The 9,561-nt window shown below is 33.9% G+C and overlaps 1 pseudogene; it reads right to left on the bottom strand.

Moving 5' to 3' along the window:
• Nucleotides 1-6,838: 6,838 nt before the first annotated feature.
• Nucleotides 6,839-7,271, bottom strand: LOC128657897 (DET1- and DDB1-associated protein 1-like; annotated as a pseudogene).
• Nucleotides 7,272-9,561: the final 2,290 nt, after the last annotated feature.

Below are 9,561 nucleotides of genomic sequence, written 5' to 3'. Positions count from 1 at the left end.
CAGTACTTTTTTGGTATGCCTCAAAGGCAGTAATGCATGGAATCATAACCAGCTATACGGCTCACTACAACACCAAGCGTAAATGCGCTGATACAGACACAGGCACGGCGGTCACCCTAGCATATAATGACTACTTAGCACGTCCAACCAAACTAGACTAAAGTACTATGAGTGTAAGAAAATCAGAGAGGATGCACTGTACCGACAAGACAAACTTCCAACACCATAGACAGGGGCAATTTTAAAGATTTGGGAACAGGACAATGAAACTACTGGCAAATGCTGTGAAATTAATTACACCAAAATCACTAATATCTTCCATACGGGCAAATGAGACTATCCAGACTGATAATAAAAGCATAATGGACGAATTTGTCCGTTTCTATACAGACCTCTACACCAAACGCGCTGCTGCACCCAGTGACAAAGATGCATTTTGCAAACAAATACAGACACCCACCCTCAAACAGGAACAATTGTCTCATCTAAATAAACATATAACAACAGTGGAAGTTCAAATACCCATTTAAAAGTCCAAATTTGGGAAGACCCCGGGGCCGTATAGAATTCACATAGAATACTACAAACTGCTTCAGGACGAAATTAGCTTACCCCTGGCCCAGTCCTTTACTGCATACTTAAATGGTGCAGCTCAACCGGCGTCGGACTTTGCAGATGCACATATATGCCTGATCCCGAAACCAGACAGGGACCCCACCCTGGCCGCCTCTTACAGACCCATATCATTGCTGAACAATGATTACAAGCTTTTCACAGCCATTCTGGCGGACAGGCTAGCTGGGGTGGTAGGGATTGTCATCCAAGGAGACCAAACCGGGTTTATGAAACACTGATCATCGGTAACAAATATTCGAAATACCCTAGCGATTATCTCACACTACTGGCAAGCCGGGGTTGAGGACCATTTTAATTCACTGCCGGACGCCTGTCTCCTCGCATAGACGCGGAGAAGGCGTTCGACAGGGTGGAATGGGACCACTTGTTGACAGCCCTAGACAAATTTGGAATTACAGGAGATTTTCACAATCTTATTCGGATACTTTATCAGGGCCCACACACATCAGTCATAGTCAATGGCGAGGTCTCTCAATCCTTCCAACTGGAGAGGGGTACCCAACAAGGATGCCCAATCTCGCCTCTCCTTTTCAACCTGGCCATAGAGCCATTGGCAATTCATCTTAGAAAGACTATGAGGGGTGTGAGCATTGGTTCCCAATCCACACACTTATCCTTATACGCTGATGACTTACTGCTCTATATTTAGAACCCAAACACTGAAAATCCCAAACTTATTGATATGTTTCACCAATTTGGAGAGATATCAGGCTACAAAGTCAACCTAGATAAATTGGAGCTAACCTACCTGAAGAACACGGTGGGCCAAGATTCACCTCAAATTCCCCTTTAAAATTACAGCAGGCGAGTTTAAATATTTAGGCATATATCTACATACAAATCCTAACCTAATTCCCCCAGTGCTCACGAAGGCTCAGGCCCTACTGGCTGGCTGGTCCAGGCTCCCGCTCCCCCTGTCAGGGAGAATAAACCTAATAAAGATGATAGTGATGCCTAAGCTGCTATATCACCTTCAATGGCTACCGCTTCTCACGTAAAAAGACATACATGTAGTAAATAAAGCATTCTCTGGGTTTGTATGGAATGGCAAAAAACAGAGGATATGCCAGCGAGTCGGGGAGGATTCAAGCTCCATAACGTGGAGTGGTATAACTGGTCCACACTGATCTTTGAATGATTGGAGGGCACATCGGTGTTTGACAATAAACAGCTAGAGGCACGCCTAACCCATCCCCTGGCCCGAGCCTACCTACCGCATCCGTAATTTCGCTCATTACCGTCCCAAATCAAAGACAATATTCTATTTAGAGATCCCCTGAGGGCATGGGCGAGACTATGCAGGTGGTGGAGTCTCTCTCATACCTTTACCAAGTATCTCCCGTTACAGGGAAATCCAACCTTCATTCAAGGCATGACCACACATGTTCAGAGCTTGGGAAGAGAGAGGTTTAACCTCGGTATCGCAACTCATAGACCCAATTTTTAACAAACTATACCCTTTAGCCACACTTCAAGAAAAACATAACCTCACTCCCCACAGCACTTTTGCATACCTCCAATGTAACAATTATGTGCGCAAGCTTCAAACTGACGGACTTGACACTAAGAATCGCACACATATAGATAGCCTGTGTTCTTTGGCCAAAAAAGGGAGTCCATTCCATCTCTACAACCTAATAATGCAAAAGACATCTGATCACGTCATACGACTCCTGAGCGATAAATGGACTGGTATCATGCACACGGACATAGGCGCCGACATCTTAACTGACAGTTTCGAGCGGGTGGTACGAGTCAGCCTAGCCTCGGTAGTAAGAGAATCGCACCTTAAAATCAAGCATCACAGCTACATTACATCTGCACTGCGAGCCAAATGTGTGCCCAATGCCCTACCAGACACTGATGTATTGCGCCTATTTTGGGATTGCCCCAAGATTTTACAGTTTTGGGCAAAGATACAATTCTGGCTATCAAAAACCATGAGCAGACATACTAGGCTAACATGACAAGAGGTCTTCTTCTTGAGATGCTCCGCCCAATCTTCCCCTGCGGATCACTTCTTAAATTCCATAATACTACTGGCCAGGAAGTTAGTACGTAAACACTGCATATCCCATAAACACCCGCACATAACCCAACTCATACGACTAGTACACACTAAACTCCTTGTTGAAAAGGACGTGGAGAAGAGGGTAAAACATTTCATGACTAAGTGGGAACCTTACCTATTGCATCTTGATCTGACACCTCCTTGCCCCCTTTCTTAACAGTACTTACCTGATGATTGAACACATGAAGGGCCAATGGCTCCTGACCGTTAGAAACCCTTGATCTCTGACATAGCATTAGACATTTATCTTAACCTTTATGACGTGTCTTGTATCGCTGCTGTGGTCTGGACGTTTGGACACTCGAAAGATGGCTGTTGGACTCTGAGGGCTCTCCCCTTTACCACTAACAGTGAGGTACTTTAGAAAAATAACTTTAGCTCTCTGTCGAGCCTCATAAAGCTCATAGTTTGTGGTTTATTATGGTTTTTTCTTAGGTGTGTTACAAAATGTTTAGACAGACTTGTGTTTCTCATCCATGAAACTCCTACTAATTTGATATCCCTGTTGGATGTCCTGGCAGATTTTAGTTGTGAACTACTACTAATTGAATATTACACGTTGCCCATGATCCTAAGTGACATCACTCCAGAACGAACGGCATAGTGAAACAGACTCTTAGACAAAGGCAACAGGAGTCATTTTGTGGGAAACTGGGCTCTTAAATGCTCGCTACTTCTCACTGTAAAACCCCTCCCCCCCACCCCAACTACCCTTTCAATCTTTCCTTGATCCAACACCTCTACCTTATTCCACATCCCCAAGTTCCTTCCCACTCCGCCCCTTCCATTCCCCCCCAGTTGGTTTTCGAAAAATTAAGAATAAACTCACGAGGAGATTGTTAGATAACACTTCCATGTATTTCACACCCCGACTTGATGCAATTCTGAACATGTAAATTTATTTTTGTATCTCATATATGAGAATTTTTATTCCTCACAATGTTTGCTGTTCTGTATCTGACTGAGTTCATGAAAATAAAGTTATTAAAAAAAATATATATATTTGGTTGTGATATTTATTTTTTAATTTTTGATTTTTTTAAATCAAATTATTATTGATATATATTTTTTTGAGTTATATTTATGTTTTTTGAGTATTTTAATTTAATGTTTATTAGTTTATAATTATTAAATATTGTATTCAGTATACATAAAAAAATTAATTAAATAAAAATGATATGTTGATATATCATACTTTATAAAATAATTATTTATGATTGTTCAGTTCAAATTTTTAAAAATCTTATAAATTTAATAATCTGTTTTCTACATTTGTATTTTAAAATTAAAAATCCCACAATGCTCATCTTGACACTTTTATCAAAATTTCATGGTCATCATTTTGATTTTTTGGCATAGATATCTTCCAGATTTGGAGAGCACACTCTCTCCATAAAGACAAGGCTCATAAATCTTCTGTAAAGAAGTCATCCTTGATAAAATTCCACCAGCAATTTTTTTTTTTACTGAGATACTGTGGCAATATTCGGGAATGAGTAATCTAAATCACAACTGTGTAATGGTTTTGACAGTGCAACTTTTATGAAGGATATATTTTTTTTGTATAAAAACAAAAAAAAACCTCTTGTATTATTTTCTGCAAGCTATAGTTCAATGTACTGTGCCAATTATAACCATATGTGTAATCTAATCCAACTTCCCATATTGCTCTATTGCCTTACTTATGATGAAAAAAATTAAAGAGACACCCCCTCCCCCTTGTTTTGCATATGACAATACTCTTTACACAAATAGGAATAATTTGTAGTAGGTGGCTGACATATTCTCATAAAAATGTTGTGCTTGGATAGGAGTCTGAAAATCAGAGCAATGTTATTTAAAAATAAGCAAAACTATACTTTTAAAAAAAAAAAGAAATATATATATATATATACATACACACACACAGTATCTCACAAAAGTGAGAACACCTCTAACATTTTTGTAAATATTTTATTATATATTTTCATGTGACAACACTGAAGAAATGAAACGTTGCTACAATGTAAAGTAGTGAGTGCACAGCCAGTATAAGTGTACATTTGCTGTCCCCTCAAAATAACTCAATACACAGCCATACATGTCTAAACTGTTGGCAACAAAAGTGATTACACCACTAATGCTCCCCATTCACGCCAGAGTCCTTGTAACACTGAAAAGTCAAATGACACCGGAGAGGGAAAATGTCTAATTGGGACCAATTTGAACATTACTCACTTTTATGCAAACAATTTAGACAATAATGGCTGTGTGTTTAATTATTTTGAGGGAACAGCAAATTTACACTGTTGTACAGGCTGTACACTCACTACTTTACATTGTAGCAAAGTGTAATTTCTTCAGTGTTGACACATGAAAACATAATAAAATATTTACTAAAAAATTTGTGGTTTTCTCACTTTTGTGAGATACTGTATAAAATACCTGTAATGCAAATAATTTTTTTCTGGGATTATTATACCTGATTATTATAAAGGAAATTTTAAATCAATCTTATTCTTATTATACTTGAACTTTTTGTTGTGTATAATGATAAACCAGTACTAGGCTTGTTTATTTGAAACAAGATACTAGAATACATTTGTAATTGACTTATCAACAGGTCAAAAAGAATAACCTTATATTATCAATGTTATTGACTGACTGATTTCATCTGCCACTATATATTCCACTTGTATTTTTTTATTATTATATTAATAATAATAATATATACTACTAATATTCTTATCTTTGGTTGATTATATATGCTCTCATCCACTTTCAATATTTGTTATTTATGATTAAAATGTTATTTTTATCATATTAGAATTAGCTCATACAATGCCTCTTCAAAAATATAAGACATTCACATTACAATATCTATTTGCAATGTTTCTTATAAAAAAATAAAAAAAAGTTTTAAAAAAACCAAAACGCACACATTTTTAAATTTTATTTTGTTTTAAATGTTTAAAATTTATTGAATATTATTTATATTCATAAAATCTTTTTTATTTTTAAAAGAAACTATTAAAATAACCAATACAACATTCACTTATATTGACAGAAATGTTTAAAAAAAATTGAAAAAATTACATTTTCATTTTTTTTATTAGAACTTTCATTTTTTTTTTTTTTTATTTCAAAGTGTTTTAATGACATAAAATACACGTTATAACAATGCTGTTGTTCTTCACAAAAAGACCTTGGTAAATGATAAAGGCAAAGTCAAATATACAACAACATAAAAGGAGGAACAAAGCAGTGCTTCATTTCCAGGATGTATTATTGGTGGCTGTACAGATGTCTGTATCACTACTCTAGGGACTATAAGCCAAAAAATATAAACACTTAAGAGATGGAACCTATATATTGCCACACAATGTAAACTTTTCTGTATCAACAGTTGTCTTTAGCTACGTATATACACAACAATATGAACAGTCTAATACATCATTTCTTTTTTTGTCAAGAAGTCTATTCTAGGGCAGAATATTGATAGTATAAACAAAGCATAATCAACCAATTGTTAGCCAAAGCTATTGGTTGGATGTTGTGCAGAAGCTAAGTAGGGTATAAAGTAAAAAAAAATACAATACACCATGGACTAAAATTACAAAATTAAAATAACTAATGGCTAAGTTTTTTTATCAAAAAAATGAAAACAGAACTACCAGTGCTTAGCATTCCAACTGCCTAGGAAAATGTCTGTGTTGCAATAAAGTGTAGAAACAAACTGCATGCAAAGGTGTTAATTAGGATATTGTTTTCACGCCTAGCGCAATAATGTATTAGCAAAAGAGGACCTTTACGACCCAATTACAAGACTTTTTTTTCCCAAACCCTCATTTGCAGGTGTATTTTGCTGACCTTAAAAAAAAAAATTATTCCTGATTTTTAAAATGGTGTTTAATCAACAAGAAGCAAGTTTGATAATAAAAAAAGGGGAAGCGCCAACTTAAAAAAAAAATGTAATTAAAAAAAAAGGAAGGGTATTCCATCCTCTCAAAAATGTATGCAATACAGCATAAATCAAATCTTCAAGAAATACACTTTTGGCTCCTATGAGATCAAAAGAAAAATGTGTTGCATGGGCCTGGGGAAACGGATTGTGAAATATAGAAAAGGCAGTGACATCCACATTCCTCCCCCTCACACATTGCAGGGAGCTCCTGTGTAGTAAGGATAGGACACCAAGAAAGGGGAAAGGTGGTTGGAGTTTGTGTCCTCATTTATTATTTAGCTATCTTTCCGAGTGATCTTTCAAGGAGGGGTAGAGGTTTCACCTATTTCTAATGGTTTTTAGTCTCTTTTCTTTGCAGAATTCTTTTTGTCCCACTGTTGATGTAAATAAAATAAAAGTATGTTTGTTTTCTCATACTATTATTTGGGCAGAAGGATATTAATTTGTGTGGAGTTAAACTGACTGTTTTCTGTTAGATGCTTTGCATACATAGTCTGCATGGAATCTGATAAAGTTACTTTCGTTGTAGACAGGTAACCCTTTCAAGAAATCCACCCTCTTTAGCCTTCTCACAGCTACTCCGGCCTTCAGTTTATAATTTTGATGAATGTTAATTCTCATGTTTTACTTCTATCAATCCAAACAACTTCAGTTTAAAATGTATTGAAATAAAAAACATAGAAACCTTTGGGGTGAGTTTAATATTTGTATGTAGCTTAATTCCTCATAAAATAGGAGACAAGAGGAGTGCCTCATGTGTATATCAGTATGTCAAACAATAAAAAAAATATAAAGCCAAATGGGTACTCACATTTGGCCCAAGTACACTTATGTACTTGCAGATGCAGGCTATTTTTTGTATTGTTTGACATACTGATATACACATGAGGCACCCCTCTTGTCTACTATTTCTAATTCCTCATAACATTGCTCAATGTAATTAGAGCTTCAATTCAAAGATCACTAATCTTTTATAATGGTGCAGGTAATTTTTTTTATAACATATAAAAATAAAATGAATTAAATTTCTTTTTTTAAAAGATCTAAAATACATTTTTACTGTATACAATTTAAAATTAATTTTAAATTAATTTTCTTTTTTTCCCCAAATAGATAATTTCTATTATAAGAATTTGAATAATAGTTAAATTATTCAAATAACTGTTAGTCATATGAAAAGCAATTGTAAATGAAGCAAAATGATAAGAGAAAAAATAATATTGTATATCTTTATCAAAATTTAAAAAATATATAAATTAAATACTTCATAAAAAAATTAAATTTAAAAAAAAAATATATATATAGTTTTCAGATCTATAGTATTTCGAATTGAAAACGTAAACCATAAACAGATTTTTTCTTTTAAACCATTTTACAAACTTTTACAAATATTTGAAAAAGTTTGAAACAACATAACTAAACATAAACCTATTCCAAAAGCATTTCACTCGCTGGGCCTTCATTATCAACGTCTATGAAGCCCATGTAGACTTCTTCTGGAGCTGGAAAACGTTGTCTTATTTTTGCAACTACACATGCAGGTATAGCCTTTCGATTTTTTGGTCCTAGGTAACCATAAATCCACACTGTAAAGGCACGATAAGCGATTTTACGATAATACCTAAATGAAAAATAAAATGTTAATAAATAGCTAAATTAAAAATTTATTTTTAAAAAATTCAAAACATAATTTAAATGTTATAAATAATAAAATTCAAATATTTCATACAAAAAAACTAAATTCAAATTATATATGATTAATTCATTTTTTAATTATATTACATATATTTATATAATTTTAAATAATTTAAAAAAATATTTAATTTATTTAATTTCCAAAAAATCTAATACAAAAATAATTGTATTTTTGATATTTAATTTAAAAAAATATTTTCTATAAAATATCTATTTTTAAAAAATCTCTATCAATTTAAAAAATATATATATTAAATTTTAAATAGTATTACATTTTAAAAATGTATGTAAATAAACATTTATGAAATATATTTAATTATAAAAAATATATAACATTTTATAATTTTTAAATTTATATTTTAATACATGTAATAAAAGTTTAATTTTATCTATGCTTATTTTTAAAAATAAAATTATTAAATTAATAATTAAACATTTTTTGGAATATAATTAATTTTTTGAAAAAACGCAAAAAAAAATACAAAAATATGCTTTTCTGATAAAAATGTATTTCATTTTTTAAAAAATGAGTCAACTGATCATCTTTTTTACTATTGTGAATACCACTCCTGCCCTGAAGGAGGCGGCAAAGAGCACCACAGAAAAGCTGTTAAATATCTCCTCCCAAACCAATCATTCGACCAAAGTAAAGTAGAGAAAGGAAGAAAAAAGGTGCAGAGGTGTCTGAAGTTTTTATTAACCAACAACCTGTCTTTCAAAAACAGGGCAGGCCGTGGACTCATTGTGTCAAAAAACAAATAAATGTATCTGGTAAGCATAAAATGTATTTTCTTTTTAATGACACAATGAGTCCACTGATAATCTTAATTACTATTGGGAATCAATACCCAAGCTACAGTACACAGATGATACAGGAGGGACAAGACAGGGAACATAAATGGAAGGCACCACTGCTTGAAGAACCTTTCTGCAAAAAGTGGCCTCAGCAGAGGAAGTGTCAAATTTTTAAAACTTTGAAAAAATTTGAAGAGAGTACAAAGTTGCAGCCTTGCAAATGTTTTCCATAGAAGCTTCATTTTTGAATGCCCATGAGGAAGCAACAGCCCTCGTGGAATGAGCCGTAACTCTCTCTTGAGGCTGCTGTCCAGCAGTTTTACATGCAAAACGTATGATACTCTTCAGCAAAGAAGAAAGAAGTAGCCTTAGCTTTCTGTCCCTTACGGTTTCCTGAGAAAACCACAAACAAGGCAGAAGA

Source organism: Bombina bombina, chromosome 4, assembly GCF_027579735.1.
Source record: "Bombina bombina isolate aBomBom1 chromosome 4, aBomBom1.pri, whole genome shotgun sequence".
Lineage (NCBI taxonomy): Eukaryota > Metazoa > Chordata > Amphibia > Anura > Bombinatoridae > Bombina > Bombina bombina.
The sequence above is the reverse complement of the archived record's forward strand: the minus strand, read 5'-3'. Positions and strand labels throughout refer to the sequence as shown.